Source organism: Etheostoma spectabile, unplaced genomic scaffold, assembly GCF_008692095.1.
Source record: "Etheostoma spectabile isolate EspeVRDwgs_2016 unplaced genomic scaffold, UIUC_Espe_1.0 scaffold00569515, whole genome shotgun sequence".
Classification (NCBI taxonomy): domain Eukaryota; kingdom Metazoa; phylum Chordata; class Actinopteri; order Perciformes; family Percidae; genus Etheostoma; species Etheostoma spectabile.
Window position 1 is genome coordinate 1 of NW_022605175.1, and position 18,369 is coordinate 18,369.

The window sequence follows — 18,369 nt, forward strand, 5'->3', positions numbered from 1 at the left end:
TCAGGACACCCACATTTTGTCGCTCAACATGGCAGGGAGTCTATGCATCCAGGGCCAAATGTTTTAACCATTTCATCCACTAACGGGCCCCGAAGGAAACGTGTGACTGTACTGTACTGAACTCTTGTTACCCATAGCAACGACAGGTAACACCGAGTGGATACTTCTCTCTTTTTGTATAATCGCCATTATACGGCCCAGTTTTAATCTCAGTAAACTTTGCAGATCCTGACAACTCACACTACAATGACTGTTTATCTGTAAGGATTTAAATCTATCTGTCTGTCCAACCCCGTCTTGCGATGGAGATGTAAATTTGCGCATTTTGATCTGTTATACATACATACAACCTGGATGCAAAAACAAACCCTTTTCTCCTGTTTTGTACACAACCCATTGTTTTAAAACAAAAGATAACTTTCACACCACCGAATCCCCTCAGTTAAATTACAGCAGTAACTTTACATGTGTTGACAATAAGATGCTCACAAAACACTGCACTTGCAATTGCGGTTCTCGTGCACATTCATGTCCTCTTATATCCAATATCATGACTCAGACATTAGTTTTGAGATGAAAAAAGCAAGTTATCAGAAGTGGGACTTGAACCCACGCCTCCAGTGGAGACTGCGACCTGAACGCAGCGCCTTGGACCGCTCGGCCATCCTGACTGATCCAACAGATGTTCAGTAGGACCTTTCTCAAAAATTACAATATAGTAAATTAAACATGTCTATATATAGTAGGTTCTCAGTCATCCATTTCATAGTTAACAAGGGAAGGTTCTCAACTGTCAGCCCAAATATATGGAGACATGGAGACATGAAGAAAGTCACCAGGGTGGCAATGTGCTTGACAATGGCAATACATTGCGCAGGATGTTAAGGCAATGTGCATACAGGCTAAATGCTATGGTGGGAATCAATCCACCAATGTTTCTGTCCACAATGTCCACCTGAATCCAGAAATGTCCCTGCCAGATGGGAAATAGACTGACAATTGGGTCAACATTGTGCAATTATCTTCAAAATTGTCCACTGAGTCCACAAATATACCTGCCCTGGGAAATAAACTGATAACTGTCTTCATGGTCTAAACGTGTCATATATTGCCGTACAATTCCCACAATGAGTCTAGATGTGTCCGTTTTGGTTTTTGATCCATGTGCTATTGTTAGTTTTTTTTTTTTACACAGAAAGGGTTGGACACAGTGTCCACGTCCCACTCCCCATCCATATCTGACAGTTGAAAGCTGTGAGGAAAGGGGGGTTCCAAAGCTAATAGACCTCACTTGTGCTGTGGCTTCAAAACAGGTTCACTGAGATTTGAACACAGATCACTGGATTCAAAGTCCAGAGTGCTAACCATACACCATGGAACCTTTACAGTGTAGCAAGGGTTTGCTAGGCAGTTTCTTTCATAATATCCACATGTGTGATATTGAAGCACACAACAATCACAACGCAAATTAAAAAGCAACAATAACTGGCCAACTAAACCCTTGTATTGTCCTTTGTGTCACAACGGGCATGTTTAGTTTATGTGACCTTTTGTACTAGCCTACCACTTTCATTTCATGTCAAATGCCATCATGACCTCATCTTTTGGGTCTTGGAGCCCCCCCTGTTCCTTTATCATGCCTCCCTGTTCGATACTTTTTACTACTTGTGTTTTACTAGCGCCTTGGAGGTGCAGCCTTGCCATTGGGTCCCTGGCATTCAGCAATAAATATAACAATTTTTGATCAAACCATATCCATTGCAGCTTAAATAATATACTGGTTAAAGCCCGCCCATTTCTCAAGACAACCTAACCCACTTCCAGGTTAAATCCTGTCCACTTCCGGGTTTGGCCAGATACAGATACAGATAATTCATATGGTTAACAGATACAGATACAGCTGTACTTGGTCATCTTTATTAAACACTTCTTGAGTTAATCTTTCACTTTTTGCCTTTTTACGTACTTAACTACAGCTCTGATTTAATAGAGGACCAATGTCGGAGATCGTAGAGATCTTTCTGCAGACTTTTACCAGCTAAATACCAATTCCCATACCGGGAGTTGAACCAGGGCCACCTGGGTGAAAACCAGGGTTTTCCTTACTATTAGAAGTCTTTAGGAGCAGCACCCAAGACCTTTTGGACACCACTTTAGGCCAAATGAATGTCAAATCAAACTAACTGAAAGCTTTCTCAGATGTACTGATTGTAGTCTCCAGAGGACTCCTTAAGAATGTGTGTAAAAGTTATTTAGGCCGAATCCAGTCTGCTAGACCATATGGGACTGACACGTTGAATAATAACAGTGATTTTATGAATACATCCATAGATATGCGAGAACATGGCACATAAACACATACGTCACTTGTTGATAAAAAAGTGCAAGAAGTCCGGTCTGGCAGTCAGGATTCAGGTTTTCACCTTTCTCCACCACCATGTCTAGTTAAAGTTTTACAATGTTTGGTCATAAAACATATTATGTCTATTTATTATCATTATATTAGGCAGGTTTGTGGAAATGCATATCAGGGCATAGGGTTAATACAGCTCTCATTTAATACAGGACCAATGACACAAATACTACAGATTGTTTCTGCAGACCTTCACCAGCTAGATACCGATTCCCATACCGGGAGTTGAACCCTGGCCACCTGGGTGAAAACCAGGAATCCTAACTGCTGGACCATATGGGACTTGCTATATGTTAATAACAGGGATTTCATGCATCAATCATAGTCTGGCTGGAACAGGCCTTCTCTTGAACGTGAGAAGTGTTGGATTCCCAGCCATATCGCAGTAGCTTTCTTGAGTGATGTTACTTTTTAACTTTGTTTTATACAATAGCAGTGCAAGCATGTTGCCATGGTTTGATTTCCAGCCACCACCAGGTTTTGAAGCAATATACAACATTAACATTACATATTCCACCCAGTTTTCTTCTCTTATATCCGTGATCTCACAAAAAAGTTTAAAAAATCTGAAAATCTTCAGGGGCTGTAGCTCAGTGATAGAGTACATTTTCAGTCTCAATGCCCAGATGTGTTAAAAGATTTTAAGTGAGTATTGTTTTGTCCAGTGATGGTGGTATAGTGTGAGCAGAGCTCGTTCTAAGCAGTTGACCTGGGTTTGATTCCCATCCATCGCAGTATTTTCATTGTGTGGTTTGCTTTATTTGTGAAGATTAGCCAGAAAGGTTACTTGCCCAACCTAATTTGATAAATATTAGATCTCTGTTATGGTACAAATAAGGGAGCACATCAATCAATCAAGCTGCCTCCATGGGTGATCCACAGACACAGGCAGTGCACTACAATTTGCACTTTGCCCGTGTCTGGTAACTACTACTAACCAATTGAAAAGTTTATAAACATTTGTGCAAACAAGTATAGCACTGCTTTACAAGTTGTCGTGGCCGAGTGGTTAAGGCGATGGACTAGAATCCATTGGGATCTCCCCGCGCAGGTTAGAATCCTGCCGACAACGAATGGCATTCTTTAAGAGTGACAGCAAACCAATGACACATCACAGTAAACCTAATTTCCTTGATGGAGTCGTCCAAAAGGATTAATAAAGATAAGTCTATGTCTATCTCAGAAAAAAGTCAAAACAATCTGAAAATCTTCAGGGGATGTACTCAGTGGTAGAGAGCATGCTTTACATGTATGAGGACCAGGCATCTCCAGCAGGTATTATGGTAGAGTCTTTAAAAGAGCTGCAATAGACATTACCTCCTGTGTTAATCTGACTGGTAGAGTTATAGAACGTAGTGGTAGACTAAGACCTCCTGTCACACAAACTAAGCGGTATGCTCTCTTTTATACCTCAGACTATCAGACAGCACAACAAGCACCTTAAATGTACATGTTTTACAGTTTCTATTTTACTGTATTCATGTACTTGTACTGTAATATATTTATTGTATTACGCTCCAGTTTTTATGGGTGTCATGGCAGTTCTGAGCACTGTAGCTTCCATTTTTATATTTATTGAAACTTGACATGATTAAGTTTACTCTTCTGCAAGTGGAGACATTTCACATCAGACACTTGCAGCAACAGATGATTTGTTAACAGACTGGAAATAGACTTAATGCAGATAGCATAAAAATAGCAGAGAATGGTTTTGATCCATCAACCTTTAGGTTAGGTGCCCAGCACGCTTCCACTCTGCTCTCAGGGGCTGAAAAACAATGTGATTGACATTTTGAGGGAAGATGGCAACCAAGTTTCCAACAGCTTACAGTTGTAAAAAACATTTGGTAGACCTTGCAACCATCTTTTAAGTGAGCTTCCTGATTAATTCTACATTATTCACATGTAACACTTGTGATTGGCTGGTGTTTAATGCAAAGAAAGAACTAGAACATTTATGTGTAGAGAATAAGTAGGCTGACACTGAAGTATTGAGACAACAGTGACTGAAAATCTAATTCAATCTACATATCGGTCTTCTTAAAGATCTAAATAGATTTTCTCACCTCAGAGTCCTCTGGAGCACGTAACGATTAGCTTCTGTCCCTCTGAACCCTGTAGTGACAATCACTCTGCAGTGAATGAGATGCAGTTCCCCCCCCTCAGTCTAACCAAGACTATACTTTCAGGGATCATTTCTAGAGTTTCTGACTTGAGGAATGTGTTTTTAAAGTGTTTGGTCTCGCGACCACGATGATGAGTCGTGATATTCTTTTCTGAGCGTGAAGCTGACAGAGAGTAATGATTCACTTCATATGCTCTCTGTCATTGATGATCGTTCTTTGCTTCTTTATGGAGTATTGAGGAAGGGAATATGATCAGATGGTAGTAGTAGATATGTAGAAATTAACGTGTTAAGGTAACAAAACATGCTAAGTGAAAGTTAGTCTTAAAGTATGTTTTAGTCCATGGTGGACAATCCATTCAATTTTATTTATAGTATCAATTCATAACAAGAGTTATCTCAAGACACTTTACAGATAGACCACGCTCCAGATTTACAAGGACCCAACAGTTCTAGTATTTTCCTCCAGAGCAAGCAACAGTGCGACAGTGGCGAGGAAAAACTTCCTTTTAGGCAGAAACCTCGGTCAGACCCAGGCTCTTGGTAGGCGGTGTCTGACGGGCCGGTTGGGGTTTAATGAAGAGTGGCAATAACAAAAATAGAAATAATTAGTAGTTTGTAGCAGTTCATGGCATAGCAGGACGCTGTGCGGCATTACAAGGCACAGCAGGACGTAGCAGGACGTAGCAGGACGTAGCAGGACGTAGCAGGGCACTGCAGTGTAGCAGTTGAACATGGCATCACAGAACATGGAGCGGGACCAAGCGACAGCTGCTACCCTGATTTTGGAGCCTCTCTGATCCAAGGGAACATGCTGGGGAAAAAAGAACATAAGGACTCCGGGGAATGACTCCCCAGAGCTAGGTTAGTAACAAGCATTCTGGGACATGGATGCACATAAATGAAAGATGGAAAGATAGAGAGAGGAGCTCAGTGTATCAAAATAAGTCCCCAGCTGTCTAAAACAATTATTACAGCAAACCAAGAGAGACGAGGTAAAGAGAGCTCCAGCCCGTCGGGCTAGAACTCTCCCCACCGATCGGGCTGTATGCCAAGTCTCCCTTTAGTTATATTATATTCTTGATTATATGTTAGATAAATCTGAAACTATGTGACTAACTACTACTCCCTAACAATATTCGATTCTATGCCCTAACTAGTGTATCAAAAAAGTCCCCAGCCTGTCCTAAACTATTACAACAAACACTAATTTACAATTAGTAAAACATTGTTTATTATAATTTTTAATGGTTTGTTACAGTAAACTGTTTCCTAACATAAATAACTAAAGATTATTAACTATCAATTACCATCTATAAATGGTTTATTAAAGTGTTACCTGGTGTTTTATTTAATTTTATAGAATTTTAAGAAAAAAACATTTAGGACATTGAAAAAATGACAGAAATATAGGGAAAAACAAACATCCCAAAAAAAAAAAACGCAGAAGTAATCGAGAAAGCATTAAAAAGTGAGAAGAAAACGACAAAAAGTGACAAATGTTAAAAGATTCAAAAAAAAAATTCCAAAAAAAAAAAAAAAAAAAAAAACTTTGGGAAACGTGACAAGTGTCTTAAATAGCAAATGTTGTCTCAACATAACAGCACTTTTAAGATGGAAAGCCAAGTTTACTTAAAAAAATATTTCCACCTGGAAGCACTTGTTTGTATTTTAATCTCAACTAAGATCCTTGTCCTAAATTTGTCATTGCTACATGATGCGCAATTTTTCTGGCTAAACTCAACTACCACAGCCCCCTTGAATTAAATATTAAAGCCTAAATCATGTTCAGAGTGAAATTCATGACTTCAGTGTGTACAAAAATGAGCTGCTCATCTAACATACTAGATCATATCAGCCTCTCACTGGTAAGTTCTGTTTAAGATTTATAAAAGCACTTTTGTAAAGAACTCACAGTAACTTTTTTTTTTTTTTTAATAAATGGTCCAGGGTTTGCCAGGTGGCAAATTTTACACTGTAGTCCTTTGGCAAGATGTTTTTAGACCGCACTATGTTCAGGTCCCAGTTACATTGCAGCTCCAAGAGCTGAAGCACAGCCTCAAGGTTCTGCTGACTGGTCCTAACACCCAGCTCATATCTAGAGATGTGCAGCTATGAAGTCAGGGCCACTCTGTTGAGAATTAAAAAAAAAAAAAAAAAAGAAAGTAAAATCAATATTATGCAAGTATTTTACAAACATCTCTGTTATACCTTTTTTGTAAGTTTTGTCACTGCGGTCCTGAAACTTCCTTTGTAACCACATAAAGCACTAACTTTATACAGCAGTCAACATTTAAAGATTGATTTCAGTCTCAAACCCTCAAGCTGGGTCCAAGCGCTAGGATCTTGCATGTTAAGTTTGCAACAGTTCTTTGAGCAATTTTAGGTACATACATTTTCATGTAGTCTCAATGACCAGTCAAGCGCATTTAAGATACAAATTTATTGAAGTTCACATTTAAAACTTCCTGTCCAAAACATGGAGTCACTATAGTGTTGATGACCCTCTGGCTCCTGTTGAGAAAATGCAACAGAATGACACAAGACCAATTACCAAAACTTCAGGAAATTAAATGACGACAAAGTTCAGATAAGCAAACTTACCTCTTGTATCATTTACAGCCCAGATGCGGTCATTGAGACATCGTTTAAAAAGCTTGACGCCGTCGTTGAGACATCATTTAAAAAGTCAGATAATTTCTTTGAGACATAGTTTAAAAAGTTGAATACTTGCTTTGAGACAGTGGTTTGAAAGACTGATATATTCTTTGAGACATAGTTTGGAATGCCAGATACTTTGATGTACTGAGGAGAAGGCCGGAAAGCAGGTTGCATTGCAAAGCATCTTCGGGTGCATCTGTAGTGGCCACTGGGTTTGAAGCGCTCTAGTGGGCTTAATGGTTACTTCCTTTGAGACATCGTTTGGATAGCTGGATGCTTTGGACTCAGAAGGCTGGAAAGCAGGTCTCACTGAAAAACATCGTCGGGTGCATCTGGTAGATGACACTGGTGTTTGAAGCGCTGTAGTGGGCTTAATAGCTTCTTCCTTTGAGACAGTGCTCAGAATACTAGTGACTGAGACATTAGAGACGGTGCCTGGAACACTACTGGTGCTCGATACAGTGCCTGCAACGCTAGAGACGGTCCCGACACAGTACCTGGAACGCTACAGATGTTTGCCAATGACTGTGCTTGAGGCACTGCCTGGAATGCTAGCGATGGGGCTGGAGATGTTTCCTGAATGCTAGAGACTGTGCCCGGAACTGTAGTGACGGTGCCTGGAACATGTGCGATGGTGCTTGATATGTTAGCAAGGGTGCATGGAACATGTGCGATGGTGCTTGATATGCTAGCAGGGGTGCCTGGAATGCTAGTAGTGCTCGACGGTGTGCCCGACATAGGGCCTGGAACACTTGAGACTGTGCCTGGAATGCTAGAAATGTTGATTGAGACACTGCCTGGTACGCCAACAACGGTTCCTGGGACACTAGAGATGTTGCCTGTAATGCTAGCAACAGTGCCCGGAACACTAGTGACGTTGCTTGATACGCTAGGAAGGGTGCCTGATACAGGTCCTGGAACACTGGAGACGTGGCTGGAATGCTAGTGGTGCCCATACAGTGCCTGGAATGCTAGAGATGTTGCCAACGACTGTGTTTGAGACACTGCCTGGTATGCTAGTGGTCGTGCCTGGAACACTAGAGATGTTGCCTGGAATGCCTGATACAGTGTCTGAAATGCTAGAGATGTTGCTAGCGACGGCGCTCGATATAGTGCCTGGAATACTAGAGACTGGGCTTGATATGCTAGCAAGCATGCCTGGAATGCTAGTGGTGCTCAAGACAGTGCCTGGAATGCTAGAGACGGTGCCCGGAACGCTAAAGATGTTGCTGGTGACGGTGCCTGGAATGCTAGAGATGTTGCGTGACACGCTAGCAACAGTGTTAGAGACCGTTCCTGGAACACTAGCGCTTGAGACATTGTTTGTCAAGCTGGATACACTGATGTACTTAGGTTTAGTTGATACACGTCTTTGAGTGGACAACATTTGCACTGTAGTGGGGTTGATGGTGGGACCCAGTAGACCTGGAGAGACCAGACAGATGTCAGCATGTGATGTATTAAGGATGCGGTTCAGTTCAACAGGTAAACAACCAACCTTCAGTCGAGTGTGCAGAATGCACAATATGGCCGACCCCAGCTGTGTCAGACTGAAACCTGTATACTGACAGTAGTCCAGCCAGAGCATATGTACACTGGATAGTCACCCTGCAAGACAAGAAAATAGGGTTGTTTGCGTTAAGTTGAGGGAGTTGTATTAGCTAAAATAGTTGGGTTGAAAATCTACCTGTCAAAATCATTGCTGGAGACAGTTGGTGCATTCAACTTCTTGCTGAAGAAAATCTCGTTTTTGTAAGTCACAGACTCCTTGCCAAGCTGGAGAAATCAAGCATAACATTTGGGTGCTCATATTGCCAGATATAAAATTGTGAATGAGTTCAGTTACATTAAGAAGCAGTACCTCAACTGTGGATCCACAGCTGTTTATTGGAAAAGAAGAGAGAGCCCTGGTGCCGTCCATCTCTTTGGGTCTACAGTTTTTATCTACCAGGTGGATTCTAGAAGGAACTCCTTCACTTGTGATGGCCAGAGACAAGTCAGCCACCACAGTTATCCTGCCATCAGCTGAACAAACTGCAGAGAACTGAGTTTTAGCACTTTTGTAAGCTATATAAGGATCTTAAAGTTGGGGGGGGGGGGGGGGGGAATACTCCTTACCAATGAGTTCAGTAGCAGAGAACTGACAAGTCTTGATAGTTGAAATTTGGCCCTCTGTTTCACAATTCCGCATGAGGAGCTCAAAAGTGCCAACGAAGTCCTTACAGTAATGTTCTAAAACACATGCAACATATTGACTGATGTTCATGTATAAAACATCCCATTAAATACAAGTGTTTATGCTCTAGTCTCATCTCACCTTGTACTTGTAGCCATGAGTGAAGAGCGGCACCTCGAGCAGCAGTCTCTGGCTATTGTTGCTCATGATGTAGCCGTACTTAGCTGCCAGCTCTGTAGTCAGCAGCTCTGAGCCTATACGGATCTCCCACAGGGGGTCAATAGGCCGGTGGTCCAGTTTAAAGCTGATGCCAGACTCGGAACAGACGGCATCAAAGGCTGGAGGAGCTGTGAAGACAACACTGTTACTCTGCTTCATACACTAGGATTGACCATGTCTAAAATAAGAAACTTACAGACATCGGTTACCGCCATCACTGATGCTAGTTGGTAAAAAGGCTTATTTTCAGGCAGAACAGTCAGGGTGTAGTTGAGGTCCAGCCTGTGCTGAATTGTTGCATCTTTGATTAACTAAAGGACATAGAAAATATGTTGATTCAAGCAGGATGAAGTTTATGTGTAAACATGACATCTGGAAATACCGCACATGTAATGCAAAGCCCTTTTACCTGCTGCATGACAACAGGGTCATCAAAAGACACCTTCAGAACGTAGCCATGAGTGTGGTTGGAAACATTAACTTTTGCGATGGTGTGGCTGCTTGCATTTGTAAAGGGAACTGTAAAATCCCGTCCATTCAAGTTAACTGCAACCAACTCAACGTCTTCTGGGACGTCCCCGAGGTAGACCGTTAATGCACGCTCCTCAGAAACTGTTCCTGAAACAAAAAGCAAGTGCCTTGTGATGGCTTAATGAAGATTTGTGAACCAGTGTCTATTTTCCTGACACTAATAGATGGCACTCTGTTCAATTGGTTGAGAATATACTGAATTGCAATGCCTTGGGCATTTCTCTTAAGTGCACATCTAGTGGGCTCAGATGTTAAAGACACTGGTTCATGAAGCTTCATCCATCAGTGTGCCTGGTTAGACTTACTGTTTTCAGTGAAAATTGTGCATGGCAGCAGGGGAGTGGCCAGCATCCTGTGAATGCGAAGTCTGGTGTCACCATGATCCTCATCCACAGAGATTTGCTCCAAGTAGAGATGAAAGATGGAGAACTCGTAGGTTCCCAGACACGATGCTCTGTGAAAAAAACAAGGTATCAGGAAATGTATTTAAATATGCAACTAGCTCAAAACTCCTCCACATTTTAAAACATGTTTAATGAACAATAGCCCTGCCTCCTGACCTTCCTGTATACTCCTTCAGCCTTAGAGGGGATGCTGATCTTGACTGTGGAGTTGTGCTGCTTCACAATGTAGCCTCTCTTCTCTGCAATCGGCTGCGCCACAAGTTCACCATTGACTCCATGTTGACCTGCATCTGGTTTACATCTGACACCCATGGATGTAGCACCTCAGAAGTCTCCCACATAATGTAGCTACTGTTGTCATATGATCCTTTATCTGAGAGATATTACACCAGTATTAGTTTTATTTGCTGTATGTCAAGGGGGAAAAAAAGCCACAGCATGAAAGATGGCAATACTGACGCATTGAGCAAGCAGCCACCAGGTCAACCATGACTGAAACCCAGCTTAGTCGGGACAATAGTGTTGCATGGACCACCTCTACTGGAACACCATTCACCTGGAGGGGGGCGGGGATAAACTGATTTACCGGACAAAAAAAACATACCATTCTGGAATTTCAAAAAAAAAAAAAAAAAAAAAAAAAAAAAAAAAAAAAAAAAAACTAGATGCACTAAACTCTGCATCAGTAGTTTACCTCAGTCCTGTATGATTCAGGTTGTCCATACCGAGTACGAAATACAAGCCTTCCATCTGTTAAGTCAAATGTATATCCATGCGTCTTAGCCGTGTTAAGGCTAATGGGCAACACCCCTGGCTGCGCCCTCTGAAACATCACCTGCCAAGCTGAAGTGGCTGAGGAATAGGCCTGAATAAAGCACATTGTCAAACCATTGAATTGTATAAACAAATTTGATGCATGTTATCCAACTGCCAATGACAAATTTCACACCTTTCCCAGTAGACATGTCAAACATACCCTTTTGAAACTAGCATCCCAGTCATCCTTCTTTGTCCCTGTTGGACATGCCACATCACTCCTCACAGACACCGACAAAGAAACCAGGGGTAGTTAAAATATTTGGAAATTGCACAGGTTACATAACATGCAACCAAGCTTACTTCCATGTAGTTGACCTCACAGGTGACCTCTCTGGGAGACCAGGGAAGAGGGGGACAACAGGTTTTGTTCAAAGCATAGGTGACGTCTTTTCCCTTGGGTGTCACAATCAGGTTGAAGCTGAATGTGAGTACTTCATCCTCCTGAAATATCCAATCAAAAGATGAAAAACATGTGTTCCTGAAAAAGGCTCCACAGTGTGCAGAAATAACCCAAAACTGTGTTGTATGCCATTTGTACGGACCTTGTTGTCAGTGTGACAGCTGAAGTAAGAGGCTCTGAGCTCCAGATGTTCTGATGCAGGGACAACACTGACACTGTAGCCGCACTTTGCTGCATACTCCTTAGTGATGGGGTACACACCCGTCTCATCTGAAAGACAAATCCCTAGTTTTGTCTGCTCAAACAAAGTTTTCACTCTATTCAGTGAAATACTTGGGATTAATGGGTCAGATTTACTCAAAAGTAAAAACCTGCCAGGCCAGTCTTAAGAATAACTTACAAAATAAGGTTAAATAGCCATTGTAGCTCAATAGTGAGAACACATGGTTTCTGACCCCTAGCTTGTAATGCTGTGCAGGACTTACCAACCGCCTCAAAGACAGGTTCATTCCCAGAGTAGGAGAGATCAACAGCTATCATGAAGTAACGATCACGACACTCCATATGAACTCCTGCATGAACAAAAGGGTTCAAATTGAAGTATATGCACCAAGAACTAACAGGCATGTGTTTAAGCAGAAGTTTTAGTTCTTATCATTGGGAATATGATCACACTTTGCAGTTGTCCACACAGACAGGAGCAAGGTCACACTGTTAATACAAATTTAATGTATTAAAAACATTAATTGAAACCATAGGGTGCACTAACGGCAACCAACAGCTTGTAAAGCGACATGATCCTGCAAATTACCTGAGATAACACCCAAAAGCCATAGCCACTGATGTTGGCAGTGTCTAAAGCTAGCCTAGCTGCTAGCAAACTACACCTGCTAACCAACACAAGCTAAACTGAACCACTTGCTTGTATATCCTGGCCTAACTGGCACGATGTGCTGCTGTCTGCTACACACCAGCTTTTATAAGTCTACCCTGAGAGTCAAAGACCACTCTAATCAACTGATTGAAAGAAACCTTGAATGCTAATGACCTACATATGTGGATGTCAGTGATTGGTCAGTGAACAGCCTGACTTTTTAAAAACTGGTGTGTAGCAGACAGCAGTTTGGCCAGAGTGTACTGAATGTACTGAATGTAATGAAGTTCCTGGTTTATTTTGACTCTTTATTGATGTTATGAGAGGCAAATGTACTAATAAGCACATTAGAAAATATTTTCTAAATTTAAAGAAAATAACAACACAGAACATAAATATAAATTAGATACTAGGAAAAATATACATACATACAATATACATGAAGTAATAATAATAGGAATAAAATACAAGAACAAATATTTGCATATATACAGGATGGGAAACCCAAAATGTGCAAATGCTTAAATAATATGCTAAAATGTATGCTAAATGTAAATAAACCAATTGTGCAGGTTGCACTTAGTGCAGTAGTGTGGTGTCTAAAAAGTCTCATCTAGCCCCCAGTGATGACATGTTAAAAAGTGTTATTGCCTGTGTTAGGAATGATTTTTTGTAGCGGTCCGTGCGGCATCGAAGCTGTCGGAGCCTCTTTGAGAAGCTGCTCCTCTGTTGGACCAATGGGGGGTGGAGAGGATGGTCAGGGTTATCCATGATAGATAACAGTTTGTTCAGAGACCTCCTCTCCACCACAGCTTCAAAAGTGTCCTGTTTGCAGCCGATCACGGAGCCAGCCTTCCTGATCAGTTTGTTCAGTCTGTTTGTATCGCTGGCTCCGATGCTGCTGCCCCAGCAGACGGCAGAGGAGAATGAAGATGATGATTAGGATGATGAAGCCAACAGAACCACATCATCTGCAAAGAGCATAAAAAGAATCACTCTCCCACCTCCTGCTGCGCCTTGAGACGTGTTGTTCATGTCCAGGAGTTGTGCTCCTTCCATCGCTTGACAATATTCCCATTTAGGGTCAGGAGTTCTCCTCCCATGCTGAACACAGCCTGAGCCAAGGACCGCTTTCCCCTCATGAGTAGTCCAACACGATTTCCTGGAGGCCTAAGCTGGTAGAAAAATCTCCCCTTCGGGGAATCAAACCCCAGTCTTCCACGTAATAGGCTGAGATACTGTCCATTATACCAACGAGGAACATCCTAGTGCTAGTTTTGGCACGTCAATTGATAGGTGGCGCTGTTCCAGTAGCCACAGTAAATACATGTAAATATATTTAGGTTTACTACATATTCACTGTCACTCAGAATCCAAGACAAAGCATCTGTGACTGAATCTGGTTTATAATAGCGATGTGTCAAAAATTAACATGTCTAACAACATTTCAAACATTTACAGTAAAAGTGACTAAGTGCATTAGACAAATTAAAAAGCTGGATGTGCCAGAACTTTCTGAAATTAAATAAGGAAAACCGAGTTGCTGTTTTTTTGGAGCAAAAGAGGAACAATTAAAAGTCTGCGCTCAGCTTCAAACTACGATGTTAAAAACAACAGAGAAAGCCAGAAATCTTGGTGTAGTCATGGACTCTAACTTAAAGTTTGACAGCAACATTGAGACAATTACAAACCCCGCAGCCACTGATGTCAATTTCCTGAACGAGCTAAATTACTTTTATGCTCGCTTTGAAAGAGACAACAAAGAAACTGCCACCAAGCTCAAACCCTCAGCCAACCACCCGCCAATCACACTCTCCTCCACAGATGTCTGCAAGGCACTGAGCAGGATCCGCACGCACGAGGCTGCTGAACCAGTTAACATCCCTGGACGCGTACTCAGGGCATGTGCAGAGCAGCTTGCTGGGGTTTTACCGACATTTTCAACCTGTCTCTTGCCCAAGCTGCTGTATCAACACTCCAGCCCGAAGTGCCTTAACGACTACCGCCCTGTAGCACTCACACCCATCGTAATGAAGTGCTTTGAGCAGCTGGTCTTGGCACACCTAAAAGACTTGCTACCATCAACATTGGACTCACACCAGTTTGCCTACCGTAGCAACAGATACAGACACAGATGAGTCATATGGTTAACAGATACCGATACAGATAATGCTGTACTCGCTCATCCCTAATATATTATGCGTTCCTAAAAATTGATGTATAAAATGAATAACTTGTATTATTAAGTTACTTGTCCAGCCCAGTTTGAGAAAATATTAGGTGTCTGTTATGTTACAGATAAGGGATCATATCAAACAATCATTATATACTATTTCACCAAATTGCAAATGTGCCTTCATGAACAATACTGTATTATCTCATAGGTACTGGAAGCCTCCCGTCTCCACCAATATATGTCTTATCATTCATTTTCAGTCTCACTACCCAGATGTGTTGCAAGATTAGCGGTGAAAGTTGTATTGTCCAGCGATGGTGGTATAGTGGTGAGCATAGCTGCCTTCCAAGCAGTTGACCTGGGTTTGATTCCCAGCCTTTGCAGTAGTTTTGTTGAGTGATTTTACTTACTCTATTTGTCAAGAACTAACCAGAAAGGTTACTTGCCCAACCTGGTTTAATACAATATTAGATCTCTGTTATGGTACAAATAAGGCAGTATATCAATCAATCAAGCTTCCTCCATAAGGATCCACAGACTGAGGCAGTCCAATACAATTTGCACTTTCTACTCCTTACATTTTACAAAATTGGCTTGTTACTTTAGTTTTGTACTAAAAGTCGTATATCAGGTGTGATTGTGAGAGAAAAGAGCAAGAGACTGGCTGTCAGGAGGATAATCAACTGAGATTGTGTGCGTCTTTGAGAACTGTAAGTCCTAGAACTGATGTTGTCAGTTCATTTAAGCCTGTTGTTGTATTGGTCTGTAGTTCTGGCAAATTTAAAAGTTAGCTTGTTTGTGTTCTTCACCTGTTACCTAGGTTACACCTGTTAGCTAGCTTACACCTGCCTGATTCGATATAATGGCCATTGTTAAATGTCCTTGCTCATTAAGATAATGTAATTGATATTGGGTTTATATTATTTACTAGCATATATGATTCCTATGCCTTGTGTATGGTAGCCTTTACAATGTTATGTATTTCTTTTATTACCACACACAGCCATAGCAGAGCCCCCCCCCCATGTATATCCTGATGCTTGATTGTAATAATGCTTCAACAAAGAGAAGTTGTCTCTGTTCATGTTTTAACAGACAGCCATAAAGCAAATGCTTGTGGCTTAAAGATTGAGCTCCTGCTCATAAAACATCAGACAGGCGCACTTTCTGTGGCGCAATAGATCAGCGCAGTAGGCTGTTAACTGAAAGGATGGTGGTTCAAGTCCACCCAGGGATGTTTATTGCTTAAATAACTTGGAGAGAGCCAAATCTGGTCTTTACACTTCTGCAGAAGACCATAGAGCAGCCCGAAGATAACCCAAGTGGCCTTATGTCTATTAGAAGGTACAGTTCTGCAAACCGTATACATATTAATCTTTGCAGTCATTAGTATGCATGTCACTTGATGTAATACAAGCAAATATATAAGGCCCCACCCAACAGTTTTGTGATACGTGGCGTGCAACTGTATGTCAATGATCAAGCTTGTTGCTGTGACCAAGAAACCACCAGCACAATGACTGATACATCATCAGTTCTGAAATTTTCTTGGATGCCAAATATTTGAATTGAAAGTCAGAATCCAATTGACATGTAAGAACAAGACAATGCACGTCCAGCTTCTCCATTTCCACATGAGTCAGCTTCCCCAATTTCTGAGTAACAGGAAAATAGCCTGATAAGCAGACATGTGCAGCACGACTTCAAAAAGCCATAAAGCAAATGCTTGTGGCTTAAAGATCGAGCTCCCGCTCATAAAACACCATACAGGAGCAGTTTCTGTGGCGCAATAGGTCGGCGCAGTCGGCTGTTAACTGAAAGGATGGTGGTTCAAGTCCACCCAGGGAAGTTTGTTGTTTAAATAACCTGGAGTGAGCCAACTCTGGGATTTATCCTTCTGCAGAAGACCATAGAGCAGCCCAAAGATAACCCACGTGGCCTAATGTCTGGTGATATTAACAAACGTAATGTTAGTCACGGTCCCTGTGTGTGTCATGTGGAGAGCTGTTGTATTATACTATCACTTTTTACTGACAAAATCAAGTCTTTGTTTTGGTAAAAATATTTTGTATCAAATTCTTCCTGTTGTCAAAAGAGATCGGAAAGTTGAATCGGGCAGTGGAGCCATGAAAAGACCCCATGCCAATCTACCTGACCATAGTCTTTCAAGTCAGTGACAAATCCAAGCTGCATTTCCTCTTTCAAACTGCATTTCTTTTTTACCAATATTCAATTTCTAATTTTGACAAAAGTAGTCTGTCGTCCAATAGATGGTGGAAACTAGGCTTATCTGCTGTCACTTTTGACCAAAAAATTCAAGTTCCAATGTTGGTAAAATGTTTTGCTTCAAAAGTAGTCTTTAGTCCAATATAATCAGAAAGCTCAATCTGGCAGTGGAGCCATAAAAACACTACATGCCAAACAAACTTCTCAACGGTTGGCTTTCAAGTCACTGACTGGTCACATTTACTTGATGGGAAATTGCTAATAAGCTATATTTACGTGGCTCGTTGGTCTAGGGTTCAACTCCCGGACGAGCCCTGAAGCTATGTGTTCCAACCCTAATCTGTACTTTAAAATCCAGTTTATTGTTAAATTAACCCATATTTGGAGCCAGCACAATTGTAGTACAGCATGTTGGCAATTTTCATATCCTAATTCAACTGCACGCAATAGAAAAAAACTGGGAAAAGATATGAGGAACAATGAGCAGGACATGACTCTCCTTGTTAATTGGTCTAGGTTTATGATTCTCGCTTAGGGTGCGATAGGTCCTGGATGAGACTACTTTGCATTTAAGTAGAGGAATGGATTGAATAATCTGGTTTAGTTATTGAATATGATGGAAAAGAGTGTCACGCGCGAGGCAAATTTATCACAATACTACTAAATGTAAATGTGATGTATTTATATAGTGCTTTTCCAGTCTTAACAACTGCTCAAAGCGCTTTTACATCTACAGGAAACATTCACCATTCACACACATTCATACACTGTGGCCGGGGCTGCCGTACAAGGTGCCACCTGCTCATCAGATATACATTCATACACATCCACACTCCGATGCGCAGCACCGGGGGCAATCGGGGTTCAGTGTCTTGCCCAAGGACACTTCGACAATGACTGCAGGGGCGGGATCGAACCACCAACCTTCCGGTTGGCAGGCAACCGCTCTACCACTGAGCCACAGCCGCCCCTACTGTCACTTCTAATGGCAAAATCAACGCTCTGATTGGTGTGATACGAACGTTTCATGAATATCACGTAAAGCCTGTTGTAAAAGGATTTCTGCGCTCATATCTACCCGACCTCTTTTTTTTGTTTCTTGTTATGTGCCGGCAATAAGTATTATGCTTTTGGGTAGTCTGTCCATCTCTACATCAGAATCAGAAATACTTTATTGATCCGTGAAGGGAAACTCTGGAAAAAAAACTTCTCCTTCGAGCCGGAGTTGAACCAGCGACCTAAGGATTTCAGCTTTATGCCTCTACAGTCCTCCGCTCTACCAACTGAGCTATCGAAGGTAGCCAACACTGTTATACGAACTTCCCATTCCGTTGATTGTGATAAC

At 41.6% G+C, this 18,369-nt stretch overlaps 2 long non-coding RNA genes and 3 other non-coding genes across 5 annotated transcripts; 2 read left to right on the top strand and 3 right to left on the bottom strand.

The window, feature by feature from the left end:
* Positions 1 to 2,623: 2,623 nt before the first annotated feature.
* On the bottom strand, positions 2,624 to 2,695 carry trnae-uuc (transfer RNA glutamic acid (anticodon UUC)). Its single transcript has one exon. It is a non-coding gene; the product is annotated as a tRNA-Glu (tRNA).
* A 1,891-nt stretch (positions 2,696 to 4,586) lies between these two features.
* On the top strand, positions 4,587 to 4,800 carry LOC116685096 (small nucleolar RNA U3). The gene has a single exon (XR_004330904.1). It is a non-coding gene; the product is annotated as a small nucleolar RNA U3 (small nucleolar RNA).
* A 2,507-nt stretch (positions 4,801 to 7,307) lies between these two features.
* Positions 7,308 to 7,557, top strand: LOC116685092 (uncharacterized). Its single transcript, XR_004330901.1, has 2 exons — positions 7,308 to 7,366; positions 7,503 to 7,557. It is a non-coding gene; the product is annotated as an uncharacterized LOC116685092 (long non-coding RNA).
* A 1,585-nt stretch (positions 7,558 to 9,142) lies between these two features.
* On the bottom strand, positions 9,143 to 9,409 carry LOC116685093 (uncharacterized). Its single transcript, XR_004330902.1, has 2 exons — positions 9,318 to 9,409; positions 9,143 to 9,233 (listed from the first exon to the last, which is right to left on the bottom strand). It is a non-coding gene; the product is annotated as an uncharacterized LOC116685093 (long non-coding RNA).
* An 8,825-nt stretch (positions 9,410 to 18,234) lies between these two features.
* trnay-gua (transfer RNA tyrosine (anticodon GUA)) lies at positions 18,235 to 18,322 on the bottom strand. Its single transcript is given in 2 exon segments — positions 18,235 to 18,270; positions 18,286 to 18,322. It is a non-coding gene; the product is annotated as a tRNA-Tyr (tRNA).
* Positions 18,323 to 18,369: the final 47 nt, after the last annotated feature.